At 42.2% G+C, this 14,535-nt stretch overlaps 1 pseudogene; it reads right to left on the reverse strand.

Annotated features, from left to right (window-relative positions):
* Window positions 1–5,358: 5,358 nt before the first annotated feature.
* The window catches only part of LOC137254195 (T-complex protein 1 subunit eta-like), a 101,178-nt pseudogene continuing 92,001 nt past the window's right edge, over window positions 5,359–14,535 (reverse strand).

Here is a 14,535-nt window from a genome sequence, read left to right on the forward strand (position 1 = left end):
TGGATTCCACATTTGGAAAACAAAGTGGGTAGATTTATCGCGAACTGTATTATATGTATTGTCCACAACAAAAAGTTAGGCAAGCAAGAAGGTTATCTGAATTACATCTATAAGGATGACACACCGCTGCACACACTACATATTGATCACATGGGGCCGATGGATGCTACATCTAAACGGTACAAATATATATTGTCGATAGTCGATGGCTTTTCGAAGTTCGTGTGGCTGTTTCCAACAAAATCTACGGGCCACGAAGAAGTAATTCAAAGGTTGAGCAAGTGGTCTAATACGTTTGGTTTTCCGAGACGAATAGTAAGTGGTCGCGGTACAGCATTCACTGCAAAAGGGTTGGTTGAGTTTTTGGACAAAAACAAAGTTGAACAGATTTGGACAACAACAGGAGTGGCCAGAAGCAATGGTCAAATTGAGCGCGGAAATCGTTCGATTTTATCGATTATTTCTAAGCTATCAGCAGATCAGCCGGCATTATGGTTCAAATATATGCCCTAAGTCCAGAAAGATATTAACGCACACGTGCATGCGTCTACGAAAACATCGCCTTTTGAAGTTTTGTTTAGCACAAAAATGTTTAGTCAAGCTGATGGTCGTCTACTTGAATTATTAGAGGAGGAGATCGTATCACGTTACAATGAAGATCGTCAGAAGTTGCGTGAGGAAGCACGGCGCAATATCATGCAAGCACAGCAGATGTATAAACGTAATTTTGACAAAAAGCGTCAAAAAGAACATGGCTACAAAATGGGCGATCTCGTCGCAATAAAGAGAACCCAGTTTGTGGCTGGTCAAAAGTTAGCCAGTAAATACTTGGGTCCATATGAAGTCACCAAGGTCAAAGACAATGGTCGTTATGATGTGAAGAAGGCAGCAAACGTCGAAGGACCAAAAATTACCATGACTAGTTGTGATAACATGAAGTTATGGCGATTTTTCGAGGAAAATGAAGAGCTGTTGTCATCTGGGTCAGATGACGAAGGTCAAGAAGGCGGAATGTAAGGCGGAGGAGTTTTTTTGGTGTGCATGCATGATTGCTGAATGCGAGAGGAGAGAGACGGCGACAGATAGAGGACAGTTTTTGGCATTTTCAGTAGTCGTCAAGAAGTTCAATCGTGAAGTCGAGATCGAAATATCGCTGAATATCCAGTTGCACTTTAAAATTAATAATATACTTTCATAATATTCATTTCCATTTTTTATAAATAAAATAAAATATAATTAAATAATTTCTTACATAAATATAACTAAGAAGTCTCCTTGGGCTATGCACATATTACCGCCGGTTTGTACCAAACTTTGCCAGCGTAGCCCATAGCCTCCATGAGCTTACAAGAAAAATAATGCTTTTGAATGGAAGAAGGAGCAAGAAGTGGCTTTCCAAACATTGAAGGAGCGTTTGTTCACAGTTTTTGGCATTTTCAGTAGTCGTCAAGAAGTTCAATCGTGAAGTCGAGATCGAAATATCGCTGAATATCCAGTTGCACTTTAAAATTAACAATATACTTTCATAATATTCATTTCCAATTTTTATAAATAAAATAAAATATAATTAAATACTTTCTTACATAAATATAAATATAACTAAGAAGTCTCCTTGGGCTATGCACATATTACCGCCGGTTTGTACCAAACTTTGCCAGCGTAGCCCATAGCCTCCATGAGCTTACAAGAAAAAATAATGCTTTTGAATGGAAGAAGGAGCAAGAAGTGGCTTTCCAAACATTGAAGGAGCGTTTGTTCACTGCCCCAATGTTGGCATATCCGATTCCAGGAGCAACATTTATTCTAGATACAGAAGCGAATGGATATGCTATAGGAGGCGTTTTATCACAACTGGTCGGTGGACAGGAGAAGGTAGTTTCATATTACAGCCGTTAGATTGGAAAACCAGAGAGGAACTATTGCGTTACACGGAGAGAGATGTTGGCATTGGTAGAGTGCATTAAACATTTTCACAAGTACCTCTACGGCCAGCGATTCCGCGTCAGGACAGGCCACGCAGCATTGAAATAGCTCCTGCAGTTCCGTAATGCAGAGCATCGAAAAGGTGGTACCCATGGAAATGCTGATGCAATGTCACGAAGACCGTGTAGTTTGGAATGCAAGCACTGTTCAAAGGCCGAGGTAAAAGAAGACATTATAGATGTCCGGCTATTGACTATAACATGTAGAGATGAATGGGACAAGGAACAACTTAGGAAGTTCCAGCTAGAAGATACGGATCTGTCACATGTTATGCAAGGGCTCGAAAGAAACGAAAGACCAAATAGAGAGGAGATGTCAGCAGAGAGTCCAATTGCGAAGACATATTGGGCACAGTGGAACAGCTTAGAGTTGATATCCGGTTGCTTGCATCGAGTATGGGAGAGTGAGGATGGTCAAAGTAAGAGGAAACTGATAGTTGTTCCAAGGAAAAGGATTCCCGACGTTCTGAGTGAACTACATAATGGTCCTAGTGGAGGTCATCTTGGAATCACGAAGACGCTCGAGAAAATTAAGCAGAGATACTATTGGGTTGGTTGACGTCAGTTGGTCACCGAGTGGATTGCAAACTGCGAGGTTTGCAACAGAGCGAAAGGGCCCAACACACGAAGTCATGGCCTGATGAAGCAGTATATTTCAGGTGCACCATTTGAAAGGATCGCCATGGATGTCGCAGGTCCACTTCCTACTAGCAACCGCGGAAACAAATACGTACTGGTGGTTATGGATTATTTCAGTAACGGGCCGATTCGGAGCGTTACCGGTAAAATAGTACCCAGAACATTATGTAACCGAAAATCGTTACCAGTTATTTTATTCGCGATTCTGGCCAAAGTGGTAACGCTGTCATCACCGAAAAACTCACCAATGTCTGTGGTGAAATTTAAAAGTTGGTTTTCTTCGCTTTACCCATGGCGGAACGATACAAAGTGGCAGTATGCGACAGCTGAATATAAACTTTTTTATTTGATTTGATACATCAACTTCCGGCGCAGTACGATTTTGACATTCGTCCATCGATTTTACAAACACAAAGTACATCGAATTTTTATTTATGTTTATAGGTATGTCACCATGCTGCCACCTTGTATGGTTCCGCCATGGCTTTACCGAAAATGTGTCACTCGTTGATATGAGGTTAACGAATAAACGAGACGATGTGTATATATGTATGTACATACATGCATGCATAAGATTTTACATAGCTATATTTTAATTTATTCTGTGAAAGTACATAATGTAAACAAATATATAATATATAGCAAGAGGCAACACTTTTTACTATTATCTTTACTTATTTGCGCTTACAATTCTTTATTTTTCAGTTTTGCCTTTTTCTAAACAACAGCTGTTGGGTGATTATTTCGATGTAACCACCTACTTTTGTGGGTAAAAAATTATCAGGCTACTTTCGTGGATAGAATACCAAAAGGGTGTAAAAGTTTCCACATGATTTCGTTACCGTGGTTAAGAATGTTGTTACCACACTAGAATCGGGGCGTAAACGGCCAGAGGTATACCCAATCCCAAACCAAGAAGCGGAAGCAGTAGCAGAAGTGTTTATAAACAATTGGGTTGCAAGGTATGGTGTACCAATGGAGTTACATTCTGACCAAGGCAGGAATTTGGAATCAGCTGTGTTCCAAGAACTGTGTAAGAAGTTGGGCATTCGAAAAACACGGACAACTGCATTGCATCCTCAGTCCGATGGTATGGCAGAACGTTTCAATAGAACCTTGGAGGAGCATTTAAGGAAAGTAGTAGACAAGTACCATAAGGAGTGGGATACACACATATCATTATTTTTGATGGCTTACCGATCGGCAGTGCATGAGACAACGGGCCAAACTCCCGCAAAGGTAATTTTGGACAATGACCTGCCAGCTGATTTGAAGTTTGAGATAGATGCCGATGCGGAGAGAAATGTCAAGAAATTCACTGGTGTGTTGGAAGAAGAGCTGGGAGAGATACACGATCTTGTAAGGAAACGAACAAATATTATGAGTGACAATATGAAAGCCAGATACGATAAAGCAATTAATTCGGAAGGTTTTCAGGAAGGAGATTTGGTGCTGTTATACAACCCACAACGGAAAAAAGGTTTGCCCCAGATATTACAGTGTAATTGGGAAGGCCCATACAAAGTTGTAAACGGATCAACGATGTAGTGTACCGCATGCAAACCATTGGCAAACCACGAACCAAAATGAAAGTGGTTCATTTGGAAAGGCTGGCAGCGTTTAGATCGAGAGATTTGTCTGATCGAGACGATCAGACTTAGGTGGAGGGCAGTGTGACAAATATTAGCAACACTAAGGGATACTATCATCTCTAAGCCGATACTAAGCAGTGACTTGTATGCACATAAACAAATCAATCATTATGTCTACACATATGTCTATACAAGCAGCGGAGAGAAATGCACAAACACATGCATATATATGAGATACTCCCAAAAGTAGACAATCATCGGTGGAAGTACTCACATATACACGCACATATGGCTATGCGAGAAGCTATAATCGTGCATCTGTAGTTATAGCTGATAAATTTATAGCTTATAAATTTATAGCTGGTACAGAAACAGTAAAATCTAGAAGAAGAAACGCCTATAAGTATGCGAACGAGACAGCAGAGACTATAAAAAGAGCGAAAGCTGAGTAAACAGTTCAGTTTGATTTAAGCAAGCTATTGGTTGTGAAGTATGAGTGTTATTGTGAAGTACCTTAATAAAGGCCATTTTGATTTTTGAATATTAGAGTTATTTATTCAACAGTTTAGCGATACGAACGTTAGTAGAAAGTGTAAAATAAGCGGAGTTTCACTAAATTCGTTCCAATATCAATACAGCGTTAATGGCAAAACGCGGACCAATAGCCCTTGTTTGGATGTACGAGACGAGCAGCTCAGCATTGGCTCTACCACTACGTATGCGGTACTTACCAAATGTTTTCCGGGCTGTGATGTGACCGTCGTACTAGCTTCACGATTTGGCTCGTGCAAAAATTTATTGTGCTTTCGTTGAAAACCCACGACCATGCATAATGTGCGACTACGGCAATCGCGCGACAAATGACCACTCCTCGAGCACGACAAACATAAACGGTTCTGCTTTGTCTTAGAACATTTAGCGGAAATACTGGAGTCAATAAACTTTTTGCACGTTCTAGCTCTATGTGGCCTCTCACATATTGGGTAGCGGTTTGGGAATCATTCGATCTATTCTCTACGACTCGACGTCGACTATCACTTTCTTGTAGGGTGCACACCAAGTTGCTGAAGTCGACAATGGTTAGGTACGGCTTAATGACAGTGGCCTATTTTGCCCAGTCCATTCGGTTGCTGATTGGAAGCTTACTAACCAGACCCTCCAATAACGTTGGATTTGACAAAGGCTGTGTACCATTTACTGACTAAAATAATAGATACATTTTTTGCTTTCGTTGCAAAAGGAATAATCTTTTCAATGGCAGACTCGGATATGGGACTAATTTCCTTAAGTTGTTGAAGCTGGCTTCGTATTAACCAATCCGACCGGCCGGATCGGAATTGTAATTGTTCCATAACTACAACTACATTATCGGGTGTATAAGCAACGATTTAGCAATTTCCCTAGATTCGCCTTTCAAATATTTTAAAAGGCGTTGATTGTTTTCAAGGTTGGTGTAACCGTAGGCGGCGGTTGACTGGTTGAAAGCATTTGAAGACAGTGGCCAGTCTTCAGGTTGTCCACAGGTCAAGTGCTGAAGCTTACGCAAAACATGATTATTTCTACCAGAAACTAACGATTGCGGTGTGTGAAAACCATTTAAAATCTACATTCGTTGTTTCGGGAGCATGGCGGAACCATACAAGGTAGCAGCATGGTGACATACATACAAACATCAATAAACATTCCCTGTATTTTGTTTTTATAAAATGTGGACTAATGTCAAAATCGTACTGCGCCGGAAGTTGAAGTGTTAAATCATATTAAAAAAGTACAAATCAGCTGATCTCCGGCGGTCACCTGTTCCTGGTTCCCCATCGGCAGGAGGATGACAAGGCAGTGCACTGAACACGTCGTTAGATTGGTACCCGCTATTAAGGTTAGACATGGTAGCAGCTGGATCGGTAGTAGCTGTGCATACATGCTTTGGCGAAGCACCTGATACATTTGACGGTTGCCCACTACTGGTACGATTTTGCTGTACATACGGCACCATATTATAAATACTGCTAGCCGTGGGCTTGACTGGTTGACCTTACACGGGCGTCATCGGGGGACCTACATTGGTTGTAGTTGTGCACTTGCGTTTGTTTTTCTCGAAGCTGGTTCTCTAACCACTGTATTTTATTAAATAAAATACTCACCTGCTCTGAAGAAATGGAAATGTTTTCAGTTTCTGATCCTGATATCTTAAAGCTCCGTCACATAAGCAGTTTTTCTTATAGATCCGCTTAACACAATCTTATGCATTATGAGTAGATTACATGTATTTTTATGGAGAACGGTATATTGACCAACACTGCAAGCAAAGCATAAGAAGAAGAAAATATTTTATTGCCTATATCTTCTTAAAACTGTTTGATAAATGAAAAATTATAATAATATGTGTAATTAATCGGTTATATTAAAAAAAAATAGATATTACACTGTGTAACACTAAAAAATACCTGCGCAGTGAAGCTATTTTTCTTGTACAGCAAGAAGTGTAATAACTTAGTTCAGTCTTTATCTAGGGTAAATTTTTAATTGGTTTTATGAAAAATTATAATAACTTGTGTAACTAATCGGTTATATTAGAATAGATATTACATTGTGTAACACTAAAAAATACCTGCACAGTGAGGCTATTTTTCTTTTTGTACAGCAACAAGGGTGTATCAAACCCTCTATCTAACCCCTATCTGCAAGTCTCTGCAGCTAAATTTAATGCAGTTGGCAAGCTGATTGTGCCAAGTACCCTGTTCAAAATTAATTTTCACTTGGACGAACTTGGAAACATAACAAAACTGGTTTTGAACACCAAAAATCAAAAAAAAAATAAATTTTTAACATCCTAAATAAAATAAGTTCTTTATCAATTTATAACTTTTAAAGATCACAAACATCATTAATAATGTTAGTATTTACCTGAAATATCAGAGTCCACCACAATTACTCAATTCAATTGTCTTAAAACTTAAAATATTCACGCTAAAACATGCGTTTTCACATAGGTTAAAAAAAACTATTACACGCGTTTCAGAAATAGCTAAATTCCGATTACTTGACAGCTAATACCAGGTATGTGATGGATGGGAATGGGTTGAATTATTGTTCCCCTGTCTATTCTTTAGCTGCTGGAAGGTCTTTCTTTTGTAATTGTGGCAACTTTCATAAATTCAATTATAGCCGCCTAAATGTCTAAAATCTACCTATGCGCGGTACTTGCACACTTTGCAAGTGAAATTATTTTTCCCATTCGTTGGTAATTTTTCCATCATTTTTCATAATTAAAAACTGCAATTTAAAAGATGAATAGGACACAAAATATGTTAGAAAGTATTGTGACGAATAGTACACTAAGTGATACCATCATCTCTAAGCCGATACTAAGCAGTCACTTTTATCTACATGGACAAATCAATCATTATGTCTACACATATGTACGTACACGCGGCGGAGAGAAACATACAAACACATGCATATATCTTGTCTGAGATGCTCACAAAAGTAGGCAATCATTTGTGAAAGTATGACTCACAAATACACGCGCATATGAGAAGCTATAAACGTAGTTTATAGCGGGTAATTTTATAGCTGGTAACTGAGTAGTAAATTCTAGAAACGCCTAGAAGTATGCGAACGAGGAAATCGAAGAGTATAAAAGAGCGTAAGCTGGGCAATCATGGAATCAGTTTGATTTAAGCAAGCTATTGGTTGTGAAGTATCTGTGTTATTGTGGAGTACTTTAATTAAGGCCATTTTGCATTATTGAATATTGGAGTTATTTATTCAACAGTTTAGCGATACGAACGTTAGTAGAAGGTTGCAAATAATTTCAAACAATTTCACAAAATTCGTTACGATTGGTGTCAGAAGTGAGATTGTTGAATAAATTCCGAAGATTGCGAACACAATTCGGACATGGCAAAGTTGAGAGAATTAAGGATCCAGCAACTGAAGAAGGAGTTGGAGAGCAGTGGATTGAATACACCCGGCAATAAACTCGCACGACTACGAGACGCTATGAAGTCGGAAGGAATTAATGTGGATGATGATGTCTGTCATCCTGATGGGGACGAGACAACAACAAAAATTGAAGAGATAAATGAAACCTCGCAGACATGATTTTGGCTGCAATATCTGCTCAAACATGGACAGTAGCATCACAACTAGAATCCCAGGATAACCGTATAACATCCAAGATTGAAGCCCAGGAAAGACAAATGTCATCCCAACTGGAATCGCAGGAGACACGCATAACATCAAAGATTGAAGCACAAGAAACGCGTATTTCAGAAATGTCGACACAGATTACATCAAAAATGGAAGCACAACTGAAAGAGCAAGAGGCACGCATAACAGTACAAGTTGAAGCGCAAGAGGCGCGTATATCATCAAAACTCGAAGCGCGTATGGACAAGAAAATAACGCAGTTTGAGGAAAAAGCCGAGGTGGATGCTTTGAAAAGCATTGATGGCCGCTGTCGAGGGACGTTATGGAAGCGAGCATAGAAAACAGATATACCAAATTGAGTTGCAAAACCGTTACCAAAAAGCGAATGAGACTTTGCAGGAGTTTGCGTCGGATGTTGAAAGATTGGCTCATCTCGCAAATGCAGACACACCCGTGGAATACGCCTAGAGGGTTAAAATCCAGAGCTTTATTAATGGAATACGGGATATCGAAACGAAGCGAGCGACATACGCAAACCCAAAACCGACATTCGCAGAAACGGTATCACATGCTCTGATTCAGAAAACAGCGTCGCTTCTGTGTAAGCCAGTTTTCAAAGCACGCCGTGTGGAACTGGAAAGGCCAGACTGGGTGAACACAATATTGGAGGCGCTGAAGGGATCACAACAAATAATGACGGAGTTATGAAGTGTTTCAAGTGCCTTAACCCAGGTCACATTGCTCGTCATTGTAGCACCGGTCCTGGTAATTCCAACTTGGCTGGTCGTAAACGTAAAGCTGGAGGAAATAAGCAATAGCGAGTCAGATGTAAGATCGAAAACTTGCCCCAGCTATTGAATTTCCTCCGATATCTATCTCGCAAATTGGAAGAAACTCGAGCAGTATTACCGTGAAAGGAAATGTGGATGGGAAGGAGCGTGTACTGACTGTAAATACGGGCGCATCTCACTCCTTAATCCGATCTGATTTGGCCAACAGGAGAGTAAATCCATTACCTGGAGCAAGGTTGCGTACGGTTACTGGCGAGTATAACCAAGTCCAGGGAGAAGTGATATGTGAAGTCTTAATCGGGAAGGTCATGATTCTACACAAATTCGTTGTGGCAGAGATTGTTGATGAAGTCATATTGGGAGTGGAACAGGCGTACACCAAAGGCAAGTCAGTGCGGTGTCTGCATTGCATAGGGTGGTAATAAGCATAGATAAAGCCCTGGAATATAAGGAATATGCTCTAGAAGTCTTCTTCAACATTGCCGGGGCTTTCAACAGTGTTTACAAATGGGCGATTATGGATGGTCTTAATTACGTTAAAGTACATCCAGCCTTACCCAGATGGATCGACTACATGTTAAACTGCAGTAAGATTACATCGCAATGGGGATTGTACGCGGCCACGAAATTAGAGGACAGGGGCACTCCGCAGGAAGGGGTGCTATCACCCCTGCTGTGGACGCTGATCATTAACCAACTGCTCAGGGGATTCTACGAGGGACCAGCAAAACTTACGGTTTACGCAGATGACGTTGCATATGGTCTTGCTTACAAAGAGGTACAAAGTCCCTAAGTTAGGAGGGGCGACCCTACGGGAGAAACCATGCACAAAATATCTAGGAATCATCCTACACGGTAAGCTGTCATGGAAGCTCAACGTGGAGGAGAGGGTGAGGAAGGCTTCATCGGCACTTTATGCATGTAAAAGAATGCAAAAAAACCGGCATGTACGATCAGAAGGCACTCGAAGACGATGCCTCAAAACTAACAACCAAAAGCAATAATTATCATTTCACTGACACAAATTTTATAGTTTTTTTCTTCGGGAGTTGGACACAATCTTTTCATTATATTACTTAAAAGGCTTCATTCCGTATTGCGGACAATAGCTCAGACGAACGATTCGCCTCCAAACGATTTCGTCTAGCAATGGTATTCTCTATCATTTTTGTTCGGTCTTTACGTTTCTAACTAACAGGAAAGCAAAAGTAATTTTCAAGTGATAAGTTGCCATGTTGTTGTTGTTGTTGTAGCAATGCTCGCCCCACCTAATAGCCGCGACCGAAAACAAATTGTCATCAATATTCTCTAACGGGAGTCCAAGGAAACTTGCCGTTTCAACAGGGGTGGACCATAAGGAAAGGGGTGTTAGAGGCGTTGGTTCCATATTACAATTGAAGAGATGGTTGGTGTCATGTGGGGACACGTTGCAAGCGGGGCATACATTTTGTATGTCGGGGTTGATTCTGGATAGGTAAGAGTTTAACCTGTTACAGTATCCAGAACGAAGTTAAGCAAGAGTGACACGCGTTTCCCTGGGGAGTATGCGTTCCTCTTCTGCAAGTTTTGGATAATTTTCGTTAAGCACTGGATTCACCGGGCAATTCCCGGCATAAAGGTCCGACGCCTGTTTATGGAGTTCACCAAGGACCTGCTTGTGTTTTTTCACTTCATACGGCTGGGTTCTCAGGTGCCGTATTTCCTCAAAATGCTTACGGAGATGACTCCTTAAGCCCCTAGGCGGTGCTGGTTCATCAATCAGATGTCTGTTGGAATGCCCAGGTTTCTGGGTATTCAACAGGAACTGTTTGGTCAGCATCTCATTTCTCTCCCTGATGGGGAGTATTCTCGCCTCATTATGCAGATGGTGTTCTGGGGACATAAGAAGTCAGCCCGTGGCGATTCTGAGAGCAGTATTTTGGCAGGCCTGTAGTTTCTTCCAGTGGGTGATTTTTAGGCTTGGCGACCATATGGGTGACGCGTAGCACGTAATCGGCTGGCTAATTGCTTTGTATGTAGTCATGAGCGTTTCTTTATCTTTTCCCCAAGTACTGCCAGCGAGGTATTTGAGGATTTTGTTACGGCTCTGAATTCTCGGAACAATTGCGGCTGCGTGCTCACCAAAATGTAGATCCTGATCAAACGGCACACCCAAGATTTTGGGGTGTAGGACAGTCGGTAGCGTAGTGCCATCGACGTGGATGTTCAAAATGGTCGACATTTGGGGCGTCCATGTTGTAAATAAGGTCACGGAAGATTTAGTCGGTGATAATGCCAGGTTTCGCGAGGCGAAAAAACTGGAGAGATCAGGGAGGTAGCCGTTTATTTTATTGCATAGCGCATCGATCTTTGGGCCTGGTCCTGTGGCCATTATTGTGCAGTCATCGGCGTAGGAAACGATTGTGACTCCTTCCGGTGGTGAAGGTAGCTTAGATATGTAGAAATTAAACAAAAGTGGGGATAGGACACCACCCTGTGGCACCCCTTGTTTAATTCTCCTTGGTTTTGATGTTTCGTTTCTAAATTGCACCGATGCCTTCCGACCACCCAGATAATTTGCGGTCCACCTTTTAAGACATGGGGGAAGGGTAGACCCTTCCAGGTCCTGCAGTAACGAGCCATGGTTGACCGTATCGAAGGCTTTTGATAGGTCTAGCGCTACGAGTACTGTTCTATGGTAGTGTTATTGATTTAAACCGCAATTTATCTGGGTGCTAATGGCATTTAGCGCGGTGGTAGTGCTATGGAGTTTCTGAAGCCATGCTGATGAGGGGTTAGCTGCAAATTTGCTTGGAAATAAGGGAGCAAAATGGCTTCAAGCGTCTTTGCCACTGGCGATAGGAGAGATATCGGACGATACGACTCACCTATGTTAGCTGGTTTCCCAGGCTTTAGTAGCGGGACCACCTTGTGAAATATTCGTAATTGAAAGACGTTGCACGTTTGATTGTGCGACATTAAGTCTCCTCTTTATTGAATAAATTATTGTCTTTTATACTAATTTACTTAACCTATACATTCATAAATATCTTAATACTAATAACTAAAAATAAGTACATAGGAAATGGGTTATGCATAAATGTACGTTTGTATACAGTCTTTGTATACATGTAGTTTTGTATGCATAACTCCATACATGTAGTTTTGTACAATTTGCAGCGTCAGCAGATCAGTTTGAATATTTTGGTGTTTTCCCACAATTAGTTGAATGTTTGTATGTATATTACAATGGGTTGTGTGTTTATATGTATAATTTATTAACTGTGATATGTGTCTCATATTCGGCATTCCGTGCCGTCTGGGTTAGTTCAATAATTGTAATATGATTATTACTAAAATATATTTGAATTTGTTATGCGTAAAGCCGCAAGTATGTTACAGTAGGTGTGGCATATAATGATACAATACAGTGTGTGACGTATAATGCTACACTTGGCCATTTTCCATTTCTCATGTATGACCAAGGTGGAAAGAGACAGATTGAAGACATGCGCTAAATATTTGAAACCCTCTTTCCCTAGGCTTTTAAGCATCGGCAAGGCTATGCCATCTGGGCCCACTGCTTTGGATGGTTTAGCACGACCAATGTCGTCCTCAACCTCTTTAGCGGTGATGGTGATTGGTTACGCGCTGAATTTGTGTTTATGTGCGTGTCTATTGGCTCTCCGTCTATCTTTGTCGACCGTAGGATGCATTATATATTGTCGGCAGAAAGCGCTCGCGCATTTTTTCGCGTCCAACAGCACTTTGTCGCCAAAGGCGATGGAAACTTTGTCTTTGTGCTTAGTCGGATTCGATAGGGACTTTACGGTGGACCAAAGTTTACCCACACCGGTAGAGAGGTTACAACCTATTAGGTGCTCCTCCCATTTCGCCCGCTTGTGTTCATCCACAAGCAATCTGATGCGTTGGTTTATATCCCTTATTTGGGGGTCGCTTGCATCAAGCTGTCTTATAAGGTCACGTTCTCTCGCTAAGTTTGCGGCCTCCGCCGGGAAGTGGGCCGGATTTCGGGAATTCTCCCGGCAGGAATGAAATGTGCCGAGGCGGATTTAATGACCTTACGGAAGGCACGCTCCCCTTGGCGGGCATCAGTCGGGATAGGGAGGGCAGCAAAGTGGCTGTCTGTAAAGGATTTATATTCTTCCCACTTTCCTTTTTTGAAGTTTATGAAAGTGCGTTTTTCAGTGACGATGAAGTCGGCGGCACGCTCGAGCGAAATAAGTATGGGCAGGTGGTCGGATGCCAATGTTACCATCGGCTGCCAGTTGACGCAGTTTACGAGTTCTGCGCTCACGATTGAGATATCTGGCGAGCTGTGACAGCTTCCTACCATACGTGTGGGTGCGTCTCCGTTTATTGTGCAGAACGTCGTTTCTTCTATTTCATCCGCCAACATCTCACCCCTACTGTCCGCCCGCAAGTTTGAATGCCATAGATCATGATGGGCATTGAAATCACCTAAGATAATGCGATTGTTGCCAGTGAGTAAGGCCCTGATATTAGGGCGGTATCCACTGGGGCAACAGGTGGCAGGAGGGATGTAGATGTTGATGATTTCTAGGTTTGCATCGCCTGACCGGACAGATAGGCCTTGACGTTCTAAGACATTGTCCCTGCGGTCGATGCCAGGATCAAATATATAATATTGCACAGAGTGGTGTATGATAAACGCGAGACCGCCTCCATTTCCGCTCTCGCGGTCTTTCCTGTGGACGTTATACCCAGAGCATGTCTGCAATGCAGATCTTGCGGATGTTGTGCCGCTTCATGAAATCGACTATCTCCGTAATCTTCCCAGTTAGTCCATTACAGTTGAACTGCAGGATTCTGAAGTGCATAAGGGTAGACGTCGCCACTCTGGGGGTAAGTGACGGGTGACTACGCCTGGGTTGTGGAAGGCCACAGGACGCAATTGCTGTTGTGGCCCTGGGACTGGGCGTCCTTGGGCAAGCATTGGGGTACCCGGATGATTTGGGTTTGCGACCTGGCAACATGGCGCGATGAAACCCGTCGGGGGTTGCCGTCGCGGAGACCAGAACATCTAGGAAAGTGGCACCACCCAAGGCAGGAGCTACATTGGGCGGATGTCGCAAACCTATATATTCTGTGCTGGCAGACGGTGCAAACGGAGGTTGGGACTAAGAGTATGTTTCCCTGACCTGCAAGATTGCTGCCGGAAAAGAAGGGGGGAAAAGACGGGGCCAGGGGCTGAGGCTCATCATTGGTACCAACTCTACTACGAAGGTAGCAGTTATGAGTGGTATCAGCTGTTTGAGTTGTTGGCGCCGTGGGGCGCGAGCAGCAGCGGTTACTTGTTGTGGCTTGCTGAGCAGCGGGGCTGCTGGAAGTTAGTGGAGGGGCGCTAAGGCGTAGACT

The sequence above is a fragment of the Eurosta solidaginis genome, chromosome 5, assembly GCF_040869045.1.
Source record: "Eurosta solidaginis isolate ZX-2024a chromosome 5, ASM4086904v1, whole genome shotgun sequence".
NCBI classification, from domain to species: domain Eukaryota; kingdom Metazoa; phylum Arthropoda; class Insecta; order Diptera; family Tephritidae; genus Eurosta; species Eurosta solidaginis.